This window comes from Acomys minous (genome assembly GCF_964271855.1).
Source record: "Acomys minous genome assembly, chromosome: 11".
Lineage (NCBI taxonomy): Eukaryota > Metazoa > Chordata > Mammalia > Rodentia > Muridae > Acomys > Acomys minous.
Genome location: NC_140492.1, coordinates 21,967,112 through 21,988,874, shown reverse-complemented (window position 1 = coordinate 21,988,874; position 21,763 = coordinate 21,967,112). Strand labels below are relative to the sequence as shown.

At 36.6% G+C, this 21,763-nt stretch overlaps 1 protein-coding gene and 1 long non-coding RNA gene across 13 annotated transcripts in view; one reads left to right on the top strand and one right to left on the bottom strand.

Moving 5' to 3' along the window:
* LOC311608900 overlaps positions 1–7,375 on the top strand; it is a 34,073-nt gene extending 26,698 nt beyond the window's left edge. For 2 of the 3 annotated variants that reach the window (XR_014783176.1, XR_014783177.1), the window contains exon 4: positions 3,137–7,375. This is a non-coding gene — a long non-coding RNA (uncharacterized lncRNA). Of the gene's footprint in view, positions 1–570; positions 670–3,136 lie in introns of all 3 variants that reach the window. The other variant, XR_014783178.1, reaches the window with a different exon arrangement.
* The window catches only part of ROBO2 (roundabout guidance receptor 2), a 1,536,637-nt gene that overhangs the window by 972,048 nt on the left and 542,826 nt on the right, over positions 1–21,763 (bottom strand). The gene's annotated exons all lie outside the window — the stretch shown is intronic.

Genomic DNA, 21,763 nt, shown 5'->3' with positions numbered 1-21,763 from the left:
ACACTGATTCACTGAAGGTCACATATTTGCCTGTCTAATAAGAATTATCTTTCTTTTGGCCCTAACACTCCAATGAAACTCCAAGTTCACAGTGACCTTCTGGTCATTAAATCCACCAATCGTTTCCCAATTTCACTAGATAAAATCCAGATGAAATGCATGCTTGCCTTGGCTCTCAGCAGCCCTGTGCTTCTACAATGCTGGACTAGTAGGTTTTCTCCTGCCTCCGTTATTGTCTCTTACTCTCCTCTCTAATGTCCGTTCATAAAACTTAACTTCTTTCTACCAATCTTTTCCACCCATGTTTCTAAAGACACTTGACATTTGTTTCCAACCTGTCACTACATTTATGTATCATTTTCCATGCTCTCTCTCCAGATCTGGAAGTATAAATGTGTGTTGGAGCTTTCTATATCCACTATTTCCCTACTGAACTCATTAACTCTCTCTCTCACCACTTGACTGCCCTCTATCCACCAGGCCTGCTGCTTACTGGATCCAAAATTGTTTTTCTTTCTTGAAAAAAATGTTGATTTATTTTTATTGTATGTGCATCACTGTTTGCCTGAGGTACCTCTGTGGACTACATGTACAGTTCCTATCAGTGGAAGTTGGAAGAGGAGGTCATATCTCTCATGTCACTAGAGTCACACCTGTGAGCCACACACTGTAGGTATCGGGAAGTGAATTCAGGTGCTCTACGAAAATGACAAGTGCCCTTCACTGTTATGTCATTCCTTCTTCCTCAGAGTAATCTTTCTTAGATAATTTTTTACTAATAGCTTCTACAGATTTTCTGTTTCCCTTAAAGCATAGTACAATGTTAGTAAATAAGACTATTAATACCTGTCACAATCTGACTCACATAACAATAACTAAACAAATATTACTGAATAAATAGGTTAAGTGGATTTAAAAGTCCACAATCTTATGTGCTTCATTTTGGACTGAGATGCAGACACATATTTTATGTGATTTACAATAGAGTCAGCTCAGTAATGCAATGGTTACTGTATTCTAATGGTTGGTCCTAAAGACATTTATTTTTCAACATACCAAGTCTGTAAAGAGTAAATGTTCCTTGTATTTCTTTCATAAAACTAATAAGAAAAGAAGTTTTTACAATTAGGTGTAGGTTAATAATACAACAAATACGTTAAAACTTAATGGTACAGACACAGGTAGTTCCCCCATTTCAATCACTTCACATCTATAGTAGTATCACTTCCTGAATGCTAATAACTATACAAATTTTACTTATTTAATGTATAATGGAAATATTTCAAAGGCTACCACTGACGTGTGTTCGCTAAGAACTTAATTTTATTTTTTTAATGTTGTGGGTGAGTTTTTGAAAGACAAAGTGTAACACAAGAAGGAAAAACTGTGTTAAAAGACATGGCAATGGCACATTTCATTTATATAGTCCTTTGTTTTCAAAGTAGGATATAACAATATTACAATTAAAATGGAAAGTACTTAGAAATATAGTTAAGAATTATGGAACAAAAATCTACTGGGGTTACTTCAAGAAGTTTATAACAGTCATGGCTTTATTTTAATCTTATTTATACTAAACTTTGAAAAATCCACAGGTATTTTACTGCTTAATATTCTAAGGACACTATTATAAAACTATAATGAGGGAAAAAAAGAAAAGGCATGTGATCTTTAGAAAAATAAGTTTTATGTACATGAAATGAAGTTTTCATGGTACTTCATGAGAGAGTCCAAATATTTGAAACTTTCCAGATAGACAACTGACATCTAAAAGTAACAGAAATTTAACTAGATGAGTAACAACAGACTGCGAAAAATATTCCAGTTGTTGAATCTATTTGAGCATGAAATAGGATGACAATAGATGAGTCTGTTATCCCTAAGGACAGTTTAGCCAATTTCTATCATCCAATATGGAAATTGATGCAAAGAAGATAAACTCCAGCTGAACCATTCATAGACACAGAGATATTCCATGTTCTGTATGATACTCTAAAATAACAACTTTATGAAAGTCGTTAAGTGCATTCATTTCAAATTTCTATCAACAAAGACAGACTTCCAGAGTAGAGTCAATCATTTCTTCCCCTTAGCAAGTGACTCAAGAAAAATGTTACAGGCAACAGCATTGCAGTGTCTTCCTAAAATTCCATCCAAGAAGGTGGTAATGGTGTTATATAACATCCCAACTGAAATTCTCTCACTGTAGCTAATACCCCCAAAATTAGGAGGTTTATGATCAATAGCTTGGAGTAAAGGTCAGACATGTATATCACAAAATTGTGGCACAGTTTAATTCATGTGCAAATATAGAGTCAGAAAAAAATTTGTTCCTTGAAAACTTTCAAAATATTTTATACATAATTTATCATAAAATAAAATGCTATTCCCTGTAATTTGTACAAATGCTATCCTTATTATTGAATGGCTTTTTCTGATATTTCTCACTCACCCTTTCCACAGATACTATGTTGAGATACTAATGATCATGAGACACAGATGAAAACCTTTTTCAGACAATTAAGACACAAACGATTGGGATGTCATTTTAGATGCCCTTGTGTAATTGTACATCACATAAAATGTGACTTGTACTACCAAAATTTGGGAATGTGGAGACTTAAGGATTGTTTCCATTACCACACATATTTTCTTGTAGTTTACTTAAGTTTTTCTTCATGTTTCTTTCTCTACACATTCTTACCCATGATTTCTCATTCTAAATAGACACACTTAAGTCCTGATATATATATATATATATATATATATATATATATATATATATATATATATATATATATATATAGGAGGGAGGGAAAAATGGGAGGATACAAGGGATGGGATAACCATTGAGATGTAACAAGAAGAAATTAATAAAATAATATATATCTTGGAAAAAATTTTTACATGATCTCTAATGTATGTTTTCAGTGGTAGAGGCGATTAATGAATGATAAGACATTTTATTACTCAGCATTTTAATATTTCTCTTTCTCATTAACACTGTGCTGCTAATATTGGGGATTTTCATTTCTTATTTCAAGTCTTCTCTTACTCATTCTTAGAATAAGAGTACATTCCACTTCTATATTCTATTAATCTCTATTCTTGTTTGCTCTAACATTTTACAACACAGTCCTGGAAGCTATGGAAGCCATGTTTATCCAGATTCAACTAGGAAAAAAAAAAGGGAAGAGGAAGAGGGGGAGAAGAAAAAAAGCAAGCAGAAGAGGAGAAGGAAGAAATATGTCGGACAATCGTTCATATTCTTGTCAACATATAGGAAAATGTCAGACCCAAACAGCAACCACTCAATGAATGTTTGATGAATGAATTAAATTTGAATAAGCACTCTCCATTTAACTACTTTCACTTTCTCTCTTTGGAGATGGAAGAATCAATACTAATTAAAAGAAAACTTCTGAACATCCAAATACATCATGATAAACAGCTAGGTGGGTAATAAAGTAGTGATTTTCATATGCAGACTATTCTGAAGACATGAAAGGTGATTGATTTAGGAATATGGAATGCTATTTAAGAGATACTGATCTCCATCATGTGACTTTCTCCTTGTGACATTAAAACAAATAATCCAATTTTAGTAGGGCTGCAGTAGCAATCATATTATGTCCAGCACAGAAGACGTGTGGTTCTTATCCTCATAGCAACATCTGTACTGTGTATGCTAATCACTTTAAATTAACCCTGATAATAAAAAAAGTAAGTGCCACCAAGATAACACTTCTTATTTGGCAGTAGAGATGAGTGCTGTTAACTCTGTAATAAAACCCCCATGCTAAAAAATTAGGGTGGGAATAAGGTCCCATTACCAAATTTTCTTAATATGCATCGTTTAATCCATAGCAGCAATGCTAGCAAATGCATAACTAGAGTTATGACAGATAATGAGCATCCTTATTGATTAGTGTCCCTCATAAATGCAGCACAGTTAAAAGAAAAAAAAAGCTGTTTGGAGTCATTTGTCATTTCAAAACATCTGAATGATAGCTTTAGACATTTTAATATTGGTTCAATGTTACCTTTCTCTTTTTGTACAGGACAAGTTTTAGTTAGCCAGTCACTAGCACCGCTCACTTACACAAAATTCCATGCCTTAAAAAATGTGCATGATAATTAAGGCAGTGTTGTATGGGTGGAGATTTCTAGGCTTTAGGGTAAAGTATTATGCTTTCTTCATTAATCCAATGATTAAAGGCTGCGAGCTAGGTTCAGCATAGTGTGCAAATCTGTCAGAATTTAGGAGATTGTAGCAGGAAAATATAGCATTCAAGGCCAACTTGGTCAACATGCACCCTGGAAGCCAACCCATGCAACAAATCAAGACCTTGAAATAATTAAATAAGATAGAGTGCTTTAGATGTATCCAAGTTTATTTGGAAGTTTAATGAGAATGAAAAAAATAAATGAATTTGTATTCTGATTTGTAAAAGCCCACGTTTAAGAGAAATTAACTTTAGCCTATGCTAACTAGAATATTTACTATTAAATGTTATTTTTATTTAAAATAAGTTAGGTGATTAACAAAATATGAAGAAGTAAAGATATATAAATTGAAATGTAACAACTAAATCATAAGGAAAATTCCTGATTTTTGAAAATTAACCTATCCTGTCTGCATTATTCTCTGATAATTCTCTAGAGTAATAAGTAGTTAGGCTGTGTTCCTGAACTGGATTCTTTAAATGTGAGGTAGCTAATTCCCACAACTGCGAATTGAAGCATCACATTGCCCAAGGGACTGGAGCTTGAATATGAAGTTATCACTTTTGTAATATCTTGGACTCAGCCTAGTTGGTATAAATCAGAGATACGTAGGCAGCATGTGAAACCTTGTGCAAATTAAAATCAAGTGACAGACCTCCACTGGAAAGCATAAAGATGACTGTGATGTGTACTAGGTGATGACATTCCTGCTCCTTATAAAAACAAATTACCACAATTTTAGTCTTAAATTGGCCACTTTATGATTTTGGAGATGAGAATTCCAAAATACTTCTAAGTTATCTAAAACTAATGTCTGAGAGAGCACCCTCACTTTTGGCTGCTATAGATAATCCATTTCTATCTTCTTTAGACTTGAGAAGTACCTTGTGGTCTTTGCTTTATGACTGGGCTCTTTCATTTGCTATGCCAACAATCATGGAAGGACCCATGCTCCTACTATGCTGCAATTTCCATCTCTCTGGTTTTCTCCTGTTTACCCAGCCATTATTATCTACCTTTCTGATTATAACCTGCATACTAGCACAACTTCCTTAGCATTTCAGTTAAGTAGCAATAACTCGCATATAGAACCTTTGTTTCATTTACCTCGAGAGATCAATGCATTCATAGGTGTCAATATATTCATAGTCTTTATAGTTATTACAACATATGGACTTGGCAAAGCTCATGGATTGACTAGGACATATTTTATTAAATCTTTCGTTTAGCTTTGTGACAGAAAGCATGCAAATATTTTTCATTAGACTAAATCAAATTTGTGAAAATATATTGAAGCAAATTTTACAAATTGCCTACACATCTTTACTTGTGAATGTTCCTTGCAATGAGTCACTGGCCCGGTTTAAAGCCTCTGGCTTCTGTTAGACCATCAATACTGGATCCTCACCAGACTGAAACTTCTTTCAGTTATCCTGTTGTCCTATGTCATGGAGATCCTGCAGACTTGAATAAATAGGTATGCTGTAGGATGCACTGTGACACACTACAGCTTCCATGACAAATGGTTTCCTATACGTTTTTTGTTTTGTTTTGTTTTGTTTATTATTTGTTTTCTTTCTTTTTTGTGGGGGGAAGTTTGCATAGACACAAAGGGATGGGGAGATGAATGGGGTTGGATTGCGTATGTGAAACTTACAAAGAATCAATAAAAAGCTTTAAAAACATTTCATACTATTTATATTAATGGCTATTTGTGGAGAGCTGCGAGGTGCCGTGCCTTAACAAGGCGCAGGTTTCCGCCATCCCGATGGCGAGCACTCTCTAAGATAAACAAGTCCTTATATGGCAAAAGGCTGTGCAAGGGTAACTGGTGATCTGATGACGAGCAGTCCTGCTCTGACGCAGACCTATGAGGCGGTGACACCTGGCATGAGCTGATTGGCCCTTGAGTTGTACTTAAGCTCTGCCCTTCCCTTCTTCGGGGCCATTCCCACTGAGCTTAATCCTGAGTAAAGATCTCGAGAAGAAGTCTGGTTGTTGGTGACTTATTTCCGCTGGACGGTGCGGTGCTGACTAGTGGTAGCCTGTACGGGGAGAAAGTCCTCGGTACGTCAGACTTCAGAACTCCTGATCTACAGGGCGATCGATCGGTAAGTGTCCGGTAAATTAGGACCCGAGTGTAAAGGTTCTCAGTTTAAGACAAGTTTTTCAGTCCACGGTAAAGCGGGGGAAGGTTTTCAGGTTGTTGAGACAAGTTTTTCAGTCCGCGGTAAAGCGGGGGAAGGTTCTCAGGTTGTTGAGACAAGTTTTTCAGTCCGCGGTAAAGTGGGGGAAGGTTCTCAGGTTGTTGAGACAAGGTTTTTCAGTCCGCAGTAAAGCGGGGGAAGGTTCTCAGGTTGAGACAAGTTTTTCAGTCCTCGGTAAAGCGGGGGACGTTCGGAGACCCTTTAAAAATGGGAAACTCTTCGTCATGTCTGATCAGGGTGGCTCAGAAAGGGCTGCTGAAAACTAAAGGCTTGAGAGACTACTGCTAAAAATGGAGTCGCTTGCACAGAAGCAGCACAAGGAGGGTAGGAGGAAGAAGAAGGCGGAAGAGGCCGAGCCCAAACAAGATAATCCGCCATCTTGGCGTGCCTCAGAACTGGCACCGCCGCCTTATGCAGACACTTCCCCTTTATCAGCACCACAGGGGAATTCTCATTCTCTGTGCCCAGAGGTTTGGAAGCAGGCTCGTGCCACCTTCCCAGTGTTTGAGGATGCCAATAATCAAAGATACCATGAGCCCTTGGATTTTAAGGAGCTTAAAAGCCTGGCGGAATCAGTTCGAGCATATGGCCTCCAGGCATCCTTTACACAGGCTCAGTTAGAGAGACTAGCAAATAAGGCTATGACACCATCGGACTGGTTCAGCACTGTCAAGGCTTGCCTGTCCATGGGACAATGTTTAGATTGGAAATCTTTCTTCCAGGAATATGCTCAACAGCAGGCAATGCCTCCTTTACTTGGAGCAATATAGAAGTATTTGAAAACTCCACAAGGCTCTCTGCCAGAGGCAGGAATATTGGTTTCTCCCCCACTCCTGTGTGTATGTAGCCACCCTTTATTTGGCCTGTGTTTAATGGCTCTCTCAATAGTCTCTCCTCATTATCCTGTACCAATCAGTCCTGCTTACAAATGTCAAGTTATCTTACAGGAAATTGGTCCAAAAACTTTGACTCCTTAATGACAGAGCTGTGTACTGCTATCGTCATTGTGAATTCCACTCAAGTGGACATTACCACCGCTGAAGGCCTCGCCTCTTGGATGCATCATCTTAAGGAGTGGGTGGGTATCAGGGCTTTAGCTATGGCCCTTCTGATTATCAACTTCCTCTGCCTTGTGTTCCTTTGCCGCTTGGTCATATCCTGAAACAGAGACCGTGCCCTAATTGCACAAGCCTTCTATGCTATTGAGGCTGAACAGTCCCCTCAGGCTTGGCTGGCGGCCTTTAAGTCCTGATCCTCGTCACATTCGGGGTGCAAGGCAAAGCACTGCACAGGAGGTACACTGTTTGCAGTTAATGGCTTCCTGGAAAGCATGTCTGATTGCATGTGGGCTGACACCCAAAATCCCACCTCCAGAAAAAGGTGTTGGTCGGGTCCAGCGCTAGGCTAGGGCCGAGCCCCTAGCTGAGTTCTGTTGTACATCAGTGGCCAAACTTCAGGGCGGGTTCTGTACATGATCAAGGTGGATAACCTGGGTAATGGGCAGTCATACATCAGTGCCCTCTGGAGATCAGACCTCTACTCTTACCCGTTTTGTCCTGCTCTTACAAAATAAAACAGGGGGAATTGTGGAGAGCTGCGAGGTGCCGCGCCTTAACAAGGCGCAGGTTTCCGCCATCCCGACGGCAAGTGCTCTCCAAGATAAACAAGTCCTTATATGGCAAAAGGCTGTGCAAGGGTAACTGGTGATCTGATGAGGAGCAGTCCTGCTCTGACGCGGACCTATGAGGAGATGACACCTGGCATGAGCTGATTGGCCCTTGAGTTGTACTTAAGCTTGGCCCTTCCTTTCTTCGGGGCCATTCCCACTGAGCTTAATCCTGGCTAAAGATCTCGAGAAGAAGTCTGGTTGTTGGTGTCTTATTTCCGCTGGACGGTGCGGCGCCGACAGCTATTCAATAAATATGTAGATTTATTACAATAGTTATATTATGATTTCTTGTTATTTGTTGCTTTGTAGATAGGCTACTCTTGAGAATGCAGCAATGGGGAATTTATTATGGGGATTCTTAATACAATCAGTAAGTCATAATATATACTTACAATATTTATTTACAATAAAATCACACGTGGGAATTAAGCCATGGTCATGTAATTTAGTGAGAAAAGTCCAGATAAATAAAAACAAAGACTTTCCTCTATCCATTTTTTCTTTTTCTTTTTAATTTAAATAATGTTTTCATATTACATCTGAATTGTTATCCGTTCACTTGTATCTTCTGGTTCTCCCTTTCCTCCCTCTTTCACCCTATCCTGCCCCCGAGACCAGTGACAGAAGGGGACCTCCTCCCCCACCATATGATCACAGCCTATCAGGTCTCATCTGGGTATCCTGCTTACTCTTCCCCTGAGTGCCACCAGGCCTCCACACCAAGGGGAAGTGGTCAAATAGGAGGCACCAGAGTTCATGTCAGTCCATCCCTGCTTTCCTCACAACTGTGGAGAATGCATGGTCCACTGGCTACATCTGAACAGGGGGTCTAGGTTTACCTCATGCATTGCCCTTGGCTGGTACAGCAGTTTATGCAGGCCCACCTGGGTCCAGATCTGCTAGCCTTGATGGTCTTCTTGTAGGGTTCCAGGACCTTATGGGTCCTTCTGTTTCCCCATTCTCCCATACCTCACTAACCTGGAGTCCCAATAGCAAGTCTATTTTTAAATTGCTTCATAATAATTTGAATCTGACACAATCCAAATACATTCCATGTAAATAAGCTTTTGCATAAATATCATTAATATCAGTGGTAGAATTATTTATTTAAAAATTATACTAAAACTATACATTTTCATGAACTACAATTGGTTAAGCTAGAAAATATGAAACATACTCAACAAAAATGCTCAGTTTAACCTTAAATAATTGAAAGCATTTTCCATTATGAATTTCAATTTATGAAAGTAGGAAGATACTTTGTAGGGATATATTTCACTAGAGCAAAATTAAGGCTCTAACAGGACACAATTACAATATAAAAAATTGACAATGTTAGGATCATTAATGGAAGAGCTATCGAAGACAGCACACATAATTCTTAAGATGTAGGGAGAATGATTTCAGTTTCACTAATAATTACTCATATGCTTTATCTTAAGAAAACTTTATAATTTCAAAGAAAAATGTATACCACTTTAACAGAAACATGAAAAAATCAATATAAAACTTTTAGGTTATGACTCAACTGACACTAGATTGCATAATGATAAAACTTTTAATACTTACAGTCATGTTGAACCCCCATTTATCCTGTATAGATAAGAATAAACCTTAAATTTTATTTTACTCTTTAAAAAAACCACATGGACTTCAGAAAGCAAAATAGTGCCTAATCACTTTTCATGGCCAAGTGCCCTAAAACAAACCAAGTATCATACTGTAATTTTCTGCCATCAGATTCTATGATGACAACACTGAACTGAACAAGAAGGTGAATTAGGTGAGCTAATACTATTCATTGACATGGTATGGATTCAAAACCTTGTATCTCCAACCTTCTTATCTTTAAAGTTTTATGCCTCAGCATTGTTGTTCACTAAGTGTTTAGATGTGACAGAAGCTACCACTTCGGCAGGAGTACAAGTAAGTGCTCTAAGGTTTCTGTGAGTAGTTTGAACCAAATATGAAAGGAAAGTGCCAAGTTAATTTAAGAGTAGAAACAAACCCTTTCTAACTGTTTAAGAAGCCATTTTCAGCTGGATTGTGAGGGGGACTATCTTAGAACTGTAATACTTGACTAAGTCAATAGCTTCCTACTGTGACTCCACCACTGACAAGCAAGTGGAGCCAACTGAATTGTTTTGTAAATATAGCATATTTGGGAAAGACTTTAGCTGAGGTCTCAATCTCAAAAGTTTGATTCCAGGGTCCATGCCCTTCCTGATACTGTGCTAAGGACAATAATAGAAACTGCACCACTCTACAAATGTGACTGTTATAAGCTGCATGAAATCATTTATGCTTCCTAGATTTGTAAGAGATGGTGAATAACAGAGCACTCTGGCATTATAGGATAGAAAAATAGAAATGACTGAAGGGAAGAAATTAAATAGCTATCAATTAAACATAGTACTAAAAAGTCTATTAAACAGAAACATTTAGCACCAACAAATAAACAAAATATTACCTTTGGCTTTCAAAATCATTGTAGAGTTCCACTGTTAAAGGGAAGAGTTTAAAGGTTGATCAACTACCCTACAGAGAAAGAAGGTTTCGAGAATCATGGACCAGCATGCTCTGCTTAAACCAACAAGAAAACTCTTATATGATGTCTGTCCTGTACTAAGAAGCACCACGGGTATATGGGTAAGCACCTACTAACTCACAAAGTTGAGCCTTGCCTTACCTGGGAGGCAAAGTAGAACGGGGTCTTTAAAATTTTGCTCAGTGCTAAGAAATATGATGTGTTTTCTTTAAAAAGTAGGAGTAAGGGTAGGAAAGGAAATGCGTTCAATTATAATTCTACCATTTTCTTCCGAATGTAGAGAAAATTGTTTATTTCTGATTATTGATAATGAGAATGAAATGACTTACAGAATGGAGGTGACAAACTAGAGGCCAGAGGTAATTAGTGACTATATGAGCTCATGTGCACCATGTGCGCACAAGAGCACCCAAAGGACAGAACAGGGTGCTGGATCCTTTGGAACTGGAGTGACAGGCAATGGTAGTTGCTGTCTGCATACTCAGAACAGAACTTGAGTACTTGGCAAGAACAAAAGGAGTCTTAACCATTTTGAGACTTATTTCCAGCACTGAAAGATGCACTTCTCTTTCTTCCTTATTTGCTTGACTTAACTCAGAGGGTATACTCATCACAGACAGCAGTACAGTCCAGGGGCTGAAACAACAATGAAGAAATGTGCACATCTCAACAAGACAAATGTTGATTATGTCTTAAGTAAGGGGCAGAACCGACAATGGTGTAAAACTGGCCAGAGAATAGGAAGATTGGAAAATATTTCTCACTTCAGCGTAAGTGGGATAACAAATAAATACACCATAAATCTCCAAGTGTTTCTAAAGATCCTCAATGGAAATGAATTTAAAGAGTGTTAGAGCTTCAATTCTTGAAGCCATGACATTTGAATGAAAATGGAGTGACCTATAAGGAGGTTGCCATGCCCTACTAAACACCATAGGCTAACAAATAAAAATACCTGTCTTGAAAATGGGTTGCCTCACTTGGAGTTGTTGCATAGTGAGTTTCTATAGACTTCCAAATGTTATAAGTTATATATAGTTCTATAGGTTATCCTCAATTATTTAAAGAGCGATTAATGAAGACATCACATATTTGAGTCATAAAATTTAAGCATATCACACTTGTATTCACCTGGAAACTTCTACCCCCACTTTCTATTACTTTCTATTACTCTCTTTCATGGTACTAGGCAGTGCTAAGCATGCTATTGGAAGAGAAAAGGAATCACCACAGTTACTCATCTATGAAATATAGAAGCTAAAATAATGATCTGGCAAGACATGGCCAATGGTGCCATAGTGGCACAAACATCACAGGAGTAACTGATCACTTTCTGATTGCATTTCTGATTGCATAAAACCTTACCTGACACCATTCTTGAGGCCAAGACCCTATAGTAAGATATTATGGGCCTAAGAGAAACCTACTACTATGTGTTATTCACTTAAATGAGACTAGTATTAAACCAACTCCTAGTGACATATTATTATAATGACAGATTAATGAATATCTTAATCCTCAAGAACTCAGGCAGTTATGACATCATAAGCAGAACTTGTCAGTCCTAAACCAGACTATGTGCCTGAGTGAAAAGGAGAGTTGAACGAAAGTTTCCAACCCTAGTTTAAGACATATAAGGAATTCTCTGTTGTGATTGGAAGAATCCTTTTTTTTTCCTTTGATAAGTCTACCATACAGTAGTGGAAGGCCACACATCCAAGAATAGATGGACAGCACAAATGGAACTAAGTGTGTAAAGATAAAGAAAAAAATTAGGGCACAAAGTCACATGTGTTGAAAAGGGGAGATGATCAGGAAGGGGTTGGAGGAGGTAAATGTGATCAAAATGAAGTGCACATGACCTCACTAGGACTGTGTAGGTTATCTAGGTTTCAGTTCTGGAAGGCATGAGTTCCTTCTTTCTGAGAAGATCTTAACTCCAATGAAGATCTTAAAGCCAAGGTATGTGTGTGATTATTATAGTCTCAGAGTTATTTGCCATGCTGGTTCTTACTGTGGTTCCTAGGAGTCATAGCTGGTTAGGACTATTGGTTGCCTCCAATCTTTGGCAGGTTGAATGGTGCCTATTGGTACCAAGAAAGCTAGTATTCTGGGAAGGGGCATGGTGGGTAGTTCTATCTCAGGAGTTTCTGGCCTCTGTTCCTGAAGTGCATGGTATTTCCAGCAGAAGGTACTTTCTTTTAATCTATGGGAGGAGACCAACAGAAACAGTATGTGTTGGGAATCTCTTAGACAACTTTTTACAACAGTCCAAAAGAAACTTCTCAACTCTGGTATTTTTAAAAACCTACTAAAGTTTACTAGCTAAACAAATTTTGAAAAAAAGTATACATTCTTGAATAAAAGAAAAAGGATATTACAATTATGACATTCCAAGGTAAATAGGATCCACTGGAACTATACATTAAATGAAATAAGCCAGAATCAAACCAATGAATAGATTGGCTTAAATTATAATGTGTGTGTGTTTGTGTGTGTGTGTATGCATGTGTGTATTCATTAGAAAGTTAACCATAAAAAGAGAAGACGAGAACCTCGTGGGTTGAAGACAAAATATAAAAGAAAGTAATAGAATACACATGACCTGAAAAGAAAATTTGGGAATATTAGGAGGAATGATGATAATCAATAAGAAAGGGAGCAAAAATATGAATAGCTGATAAATATTTCCTAAAAATCTTCACTGTATGTATTTATCAAGAAACAAAGATTAAAGTTACATTGAGATGCCTGCCCCACAGCTCAAGCAGAGTGGGTATCATCGAGGAATCTGACAAAGAAGATTGAGAGATTGAGGATGTTGTGACAGAGACTCATTAACTGCTTTGTGAATGGCAAGTAGTACAAGACTTATAGGAAGCTATATGGAAGTCCTAAACAGTTTAAAACAATCTATCAATATGAGCCATGTATAGCATTTACCAAGATTCCATATCCTGCTGCAGAGAAAATTGCTCAGAATGTTCAGCAAAATAATGCATTGCCATAGATGTCAACCCATCAACAAATGAATGCATAACAAAAATGTGGTACATATACATAACTGAGTTTTATTCAGCTGAAAAGATAAATAAAATGATTAGTTTTTTAGGTAAATGAGTGGATCATTAACATACAGTATTAATCAAGGAGATCCAAACTCAGAAAGATAAAACCATAATTATTTCTCATGTATGGATTTTTTATTTTATTTTATTTTATTTATATTTTTTAGCTTTTGTTTTTTTCTCCTTTATTAATTTATTCTTGTTACATCTCAATGGTTATCCCATCCCTTGTATCCTCCCATTCTTTCCTCCCTCCCATTTTCCCCTTATTCCCCTCCCCTAGGACTGTTCCAGGGGAGGTAATCCCCCTCAGGAACAGTCATAGGGATTTTTTATTTTAATGATTGTATGTATACCTGTATATGTGTGGGAAAATGTTCAAATTTAAAAATGTGGTAATGATAAAATGTGATAAAAAAAGAAAAAAAAAAGAGCAGGTAAAGGACGTAGGAGTCATGAAAGAAGAAAAGAGACTAGGAGGTAGGTTATAAGGTCCTAATCATGGGGGGAAGATTTTGTTGAGATATAGAAAGTAAAATGTATTTTCTTAAAATGTCATAATTATATGTAAATTATTATATCATAATTTAAATTAAAAAGAAATATGCTAGGGAACAAGTAGAAGAATTTAACAAGCACAAGGTATGCATGACAATTTTATAATGACACTGGTTATCTTCTATGTTAATGTATAAAAATATCTAAAACATGAAAATAAAAAGCTATGTAGACTATCTTCAATGTATAGAATAATATACGAAACAGTTATTCTGTAATTACTTATAGAACAGGTATATTCTGAGACTTATTTCAATATGAATGTGAGAAAGATGATTGACATTTAATGTGTAATTACTCAACAAAAATTTAATGATAACTCAAAATATTAAAAGTAATGGATTTTGGGTTTTCCCATAACTTGTATGAGATGCTGTGATAGTCGACATGTGAGAATCAAGTCAAGACAACAAAAGGAAAATCAAGATTACATCCTAGACTTACTTGGAACATAGGTAATACTTTACAGGTGAATATTTTCTAAAATTAAACATAGATGGTAAATTTGTATAACTTTAACTTTCCACTTTTGAATTTCTTTGCAGTCTACAAGTTCTGCCATGGAAAAAGTTTGTTACAATTGCAAATTAATAATGGATTAGAATAAGGTCAGTGCTGCATTAAACCACATCAATGCTAAATGTGTTAGAAACTATTTAATTTTGCCTATTATATTAAGCTCCACGCGTCCATCTCAGTGTACTCATACACTGAAAAAACAATGGTCTCCAGACCCAGAAGCACATCTCTTGGCCTTTCTCAATCCATGTTCCTGCCTCCTTTCAAGGCTTTTGACATCCCCATGAAGTCAAATCTCTTCTGCATCCTGTTTCTGGTTCCTTATGCATAGGTAACAGCGTAACACAATGGCTTTTTGGGTGAATAATACAATCAAAGCCTTCCTGGGAATGTTGTAACGGCAGATGCTATATCAGAAATCTTGGCTGTCGTGCAAGGTTAGCTGCTCCCCAGCAGGCCCCTGAAGCTGCACTCAGATCTCCTCAGATGTGTTCAATTTTGCATGATGCTTTTCATTAGAGTTGGGCATTTGCTGGAATGGCTTACACCAAATGTTCCTCTTTTCTCACCTGGAAACAGGATTCTCTTTTCTTCTGGATCATTGGCCTGATTGCTAAAACTTCGTGAGGAAATGCTCTTGGTTACATTTTAATGCCATGAGCTTTCTAACTGACATAAGGCAACAGAAAAGCTTCCATAAAGAAAGATGAGAATAGAGTAGGTAAGCCCTGTTCCTGTCTGACCTCCTAGTCAGCCTTTATATTTAGACTTTTTTCATCTACTATTTCTAGTGATATTCCTTTATCTCCCATTCTTTGAACGATGAATAAAACCAGATAATTCTTTCTCTCTCTCAAAAGTTTAAACAGCTAAACTTTTAAAAAATGTACATCTTAGATAAGTATTACAACTCAAATAGTCTCCTGTGGGAGAGAGATGTAATTCTGTGAAAATGCCCCTTGATTTGTTTAGTGTTGGGCTTAACAGCCTTCCCTCCAGAAACATGTCTATTTCTATGTCTCCCGGCATCCTACCACTTGTAATATAGATATTAAAAGGTAACAATTAGTATTCCCATTGTAAATCTGGTAATCCAGGTATGCCTGCACAAAATAAAAGGATAACTTATGAGGCTATAGCTTCCTTTGGGAATATTCCGAATCCCAGACCTGCTTCTACCATGGAGCCCACAGTCACCATTTGAAGCTAGACTCCAGAAAAAGATGTCAACATCACATTTCACTAAGGAAGCTTCTCTTCTGCTACAGAAAGTGATCATTACAGAAAACAAGTCAAAATGTAGAGAACAGTTCAGAGCACATCAGTCCAAGTTGAAACTTCTGCACCACTACTCCTGTTTCTAAGGTGATGGACCACCTCAGAAGAGGGAGCAGGAAGATTGTACGAACCAGTTTATCCAAGAGTGTGCTATGAGATTGTGCCTCACAGCTATGTATGACAGGGAAGGCACATCAGTGAAATCTCTACAACGTGGCTTCCTAACATGAACAACTCCGACAAGAGCTAACATCCCATGGTAGGTGGAGGGAACCAGACCCCACCTTTAAATGAAGAGCTGCAGGCAACGAAAAACTACCGAGAGAGGAAGTAGCAGTATTCTTGAGAAATGAATCTCTGATTGGTTATCCAATACCAAGTGGTCAGCCATAGAATTATACACATGTAGGCAACATCAAGGGATTCAGAAGGTTAAGGAAGAGAAAGTCACATGGATTTAGGAGGGAGAGTTATAGAGGGGTACACGGGAGAGGTAGGAAGGAGAAGGAAGAAGTGATATAATCATATTTTACCTAAATAGAAACATGGAAAAAAATAAAAGGAAACCACAGTAAGTACTCCAACAGATAAGTAACAACTGAAAATTATATGAACAAATAATATATACTTGCTTAAATTATTTATTTATTTATTTATTTATTTTTGTTTTTTTCAAGACAGGTGTTTCTCTGTATAGCCTTGGCTGTCCTGGATGCACTCTGTAGACCAGGCAGGCCTGGAACTCACAGCGATCCACCTGCCTTTACTTCCCAATTGCTGTGATTAAAGGCGTGTGCCACTATGTCCAGCTCTAAAAATTTTATCTAATTAAAATCCTAAGGGGGAGGTAAAATGATTAACATTATTTATTCAGTAAAAATACTCATTAATCAAAAATTTAAGGCAGCTATCTTGGAAGGATAATGATAAGAACTGGTACACAGAGATAAGATATGAGTAAGAATTGTGAGTTGCTTTTTGCCCACATAGAATCTATAATTTTTCTACATGAACAGATTCACATGTTTGAGATTCTGCTAAAGTAAAGGGTTTATGTACTTGTAGAATGTGTATTTATGTCTAGCACCTATTGGGGATGCCTTAACTATAAATGTGTATGTGTGATATGGTTCTATGTTTGCAATATATTAATTAGGTTATAAAACATAAACAAGAAGTAGATGCATTTTATTCCTATATCTAAATACCTATTACAGTCCCTAAAATACCATATATCACAAGACAAATAATGTTTAACTCTAATATGAATTTTAAGAGACTGATATTATTTCAAGTGCTACAAATATACCAAGTAAAGAAATTATCATCACATAAGTGTCAGGGTTGAAAATGAACGGCCTCTTATGTGTAACCCTTTTGACACACACTGTCATTGACCCCATATTCCAAGCTGGCATTTCTCAACACCCATGTCTAAATTTTGTGGCATCTGCATGGGATAAAAGAGATTTATGCCTCAAAAAAGTTATTTTATGTGAAGGCATGCATAAAATTCAAAGCATGAAAATTCATTATTTAATACTTTCCCTTCTGATCAAATCCTCTTTTAAGAGACTGAGTAGTTCTTCAAAAATGGCATTTAATATAGAGCAAGATGAAAGTGACTGAATATCTTCCAGATAAATAGAGTGGATTATTTTCTTTCAACTCATATCTAAAATGTGACAATAGCATCTTAGTTTTAAATGTTTTGTGGTATTGCTTCAACTATATCTTTATTCTGAGCACCTTATATAATTATTATCCCCTGTTGTCAGAGTATAGGATGATATTCATCAAGTCAGTATAATGATATTTTAGATTTGATTATTTTGGCTTGCTTTTTATGAATTATATATGCAAAGTTTGTTTCATCTCAATTTTATGAGAACATATAAAGACATCCTTCCTTAAAATATTCATCTTTTTTACAGAAAGACATACTACTTTTCCACATGTCAATCTTATCACAAAAAGTAGTTGCCTAATTGGATATAAGGAAACTGACAGAATATCTGAACACAGGATGTCTTGGTCACCCTTTTTGCTTTTAAGGAGAATTGTGTATATCAATGGTGAAAAGTTAACATGGTACCTAAAGAAACATTAATGGCAGTTTCTTGCAATTTTGATCATATCAATGAACAGTATAAAACATGAACGATCACAATATTGAAGACAAAAATCTGGTTTCTAACTCATCAAAGTCTAGGCAGTTTGTTGGTGCAAGTTTAAAAAGAATGTTTTGTGGATCAGCTTCACATGTTTAAGGCTGTTTGTAACACCTGGTGTAACTAAGCTAGAGGGATCATAGTCGGTTGCCTTCTGATCATCTGATTTCACTAATCCAATATAGGGACTTTTCAATGCAAAGAGATATGTGGATTCATCATTAAGGTTTGAGTCTGGGAAACTGGTTTCAGAAGCCTGGAGAAAACTCCCTGAGTGAAGGAGTAAAGGTGAAGTTGGAAAGCAGAAAAATAGGGAATGCAAATAAACATATGTTAAGTTTAGGTAAGTCCAGAAGAGGCAATGCATTGATGAATAAAACATTTTCCCATACTCAACAAGAGTGGGGTAAGACACCAATAGAGGACAGATTTATGATCACAAGGAAAATATTTAGATAGGCAATGATGAGCCAAAAACTTCTTTGCACTTTGTTGTGTACATAGGGACACTTTGATAAAACTTTCTTTGTAATTGAGCAATTTAAATATTCTAATACAGACATAGACATAGTAATTAATACAGAAACTAATGCAAGTAGCTTTCAAGTACACACATACGGTTTTAAACATATTTAAATGCTAGAAAATTATTTTTCTCAGCAATAGCCTTAAGGCCCACTAAACACTACAGACTGAATTTCACTAAATTACACAGGAAATGACATAGATATGCGTTTAACATACAAAAAAGAAATACCACATAGAAAACAGAAATCCTGAGGACAAAGTTAAAAATGATACAGCTTTCCCTTTCTCAAGAGAAGTTTCACATTACACTTAGAAACAATATTATAAGATAAGATTACTGAAAATTATTTAGAGAGAAAAGATTTCTACAGAGATTTTAATTATTGTTTTTAGAATGCCATACAATCATTTCTGGCGCACCACACCACCCTAACCACCTCACATCATGCATTCATGTGTTCTTTTTGTTTTTTTCAAAGCTTGTCACAGTTTTATCAACTAAGCTTAAGACACTGGTTGCTTACATCTTTTGTTGTAGTTTCAACAGCCATCCGAGAAGCTTTGGCAACAGATACTAGCTTATAAACAAATCTCTGTAAAGCAACTCCTCCCACGGAAGACGAATGTCATTGACGTCATTGACATCATTTGTCCTGTTCATGCACCCCTGGTTGTAAGGCCATTCTCTGGATTTGGTTGAGCTACAAGGGGTCAGGAGGTACGGCTGTGTAATGCTTCCAAAATAAAGCTTAGTTGTACATGAAATAACTAAGATACTGAGAGGAAATGAGGCTTTAGAGTTTGAATCTATACTGTGGTTGACACTAGAGCAAATTATAATGGTGAAGTGGAGGAGGGGGCAACATATGCTACCAGGGAGTTGGCAACTCAAAACAAGAAGAGAATGATTCTCTGTTCAGAGTAAGATAAGCCAAAATAGTTCAAAAGAAGAGTGGTTCAGAGTTGCTGCTTACATGCTTGGTCATGGAGTCAGTTTCTTCAACTGTAACATATGGACTCAGGGAAAGTAAGTCTGAACGAAAAGTTTAAATGAGACAGTCACAAAACTAAGGATCACATCTGACTTCCACTGTTTTTTGGTGTGTATTGTAGAAAGAAGACACTTTGTGCAGAATCATTCATCATTACTTTGTGGCCATGAGTGCTGTAATGTACCACACTGCACAACGTGTTACGGCATATAATGGTGGTCTTGTGGATCAGAGTGAGACAGACATACACAACCACGAGCAACTGGAGTAAAGAGATATACAGCTGTCATACAAAAGGGTGGCTAGGCTGGTTTTGGTGTGCGAGTGTGATATGAACATATCATAGAGGAAATATGAATGAAGGTGTCAGCTATATAAGGGATACCAACATGCTGAAACAACAGACCAGAGCATCCTAAGAAGAAGAGAGAAACTGAGCAACATACACAATCTATATCATTAGTAGTTGCTAGTGAGTATTTGAAGGAAAAATACCTCCTTATATTCTACCACTAGGGCATGAAGTTTTTGTACATGCTAAGATGCTTCCAGGAAAGAAAAATGACCTAAGGAATATCTCTGGCTTACTTAGATCAACCAGGACTATGTATTCTTTTTAAAATGCCTTTGATACCTTCAATTGTTAAAATTATTTTCTTTCAATTAATATTATAAATGATGGCCTTATTGACTAACTTTGTTTATAAACAAAGAAATCCTTTGAGTTAAATGTAACAATTAGGAGCTTGAGTATTTATTTCCTTTTTAATACATTTACTAAACAAATTTCTTCCTTATTGACCAGCATCTTTTTCTGCAGACTTTCCCATTGGAGTTTAGGTCTGTAGCTGAGGACGATGTTTGTTGTATTTTTATTTGTTTGCCTTTGAACAGAATTTTAAAAAAATCTTAATGAACAATATCCATGCTTTCCCATCAAAGGTATAGGCAGGGAGGGGATCCAATTACTCCAGGTCAGCCTGGCATACATCAAGAGCAAGGAGGTCATTTGCTTCAAATGAACTGTCAATAATTCTTCCCTTGCCAAGTCCATCAAACTAATTCAAATCAGGCTTTAAAACCAAACATGACCACACTGAAATATCAGCTCTTATGAAGGTCATTAGTGGCTTTCCTACTGGAAGTACAATCATTGCTTCTCAGTTCATCTCTTTCTTATCATTAAAGTTTATTTTTCACTTAATTTTCTGTATACCTCATGCTTTGTCTCCAAGTCTAACTACAGCACCACAATCTTTCCAGATGTTTCCTCTCAGTTCTCTAATCTGTAAAATCTTGGATGCTAGGGCCAAAGCTATTTCTCTTGGTGATCACATCTGGACCATAACTTTGCATACCATCTATATGCTATTCAAAATATACACTTGCAGCCAAACCTCTTTCCTGATTTCCAGAATTTGTAGATTTGTGTAATTTTGCTTTTTTTCTTTTCAAGTCGAATGCCTGATTTTTAAAGTTAACATGTCCCAAACTGATCTCTTTATGTTTCCAGTTTTTTTTCTCTTCCTCTTCATGTTTATCTATCTAGTCCAACAAGTATCAACTATTTTATTTGTTCAGAAAGAAGATTTGGAGTTGCCTTTGATTCTGTCTAATACAGATATCACAGATATTGCTTTCAAAGGAGAATATATTATGTCGATATTAAAAATCTTCATATCTTCAAGTCTGTCTACATGGTCCACGACACCGTCACTGTCATTCTTCCTTTGGATCATTTACATGCAATAGCCTCTGACACTCCTAGAAATGTGCACTTCCCATTAAATAAGTTATTTTATGTCACTCTTCTGCTCAAAAATGTCTTTCTTATCTCATAAAACAATGCTGAAACTCTGAAGTCTTGGATTGATAATTTTAATAACATGTAGCAGGCTAGGTTTGCATCAGAAGAGGCAGCAATGGAAACAGGATGAATTAAGGCCACTCAATAGGAAGGGCATCATGCCTGGCACTGAAACCCTAGGTAACTACCTA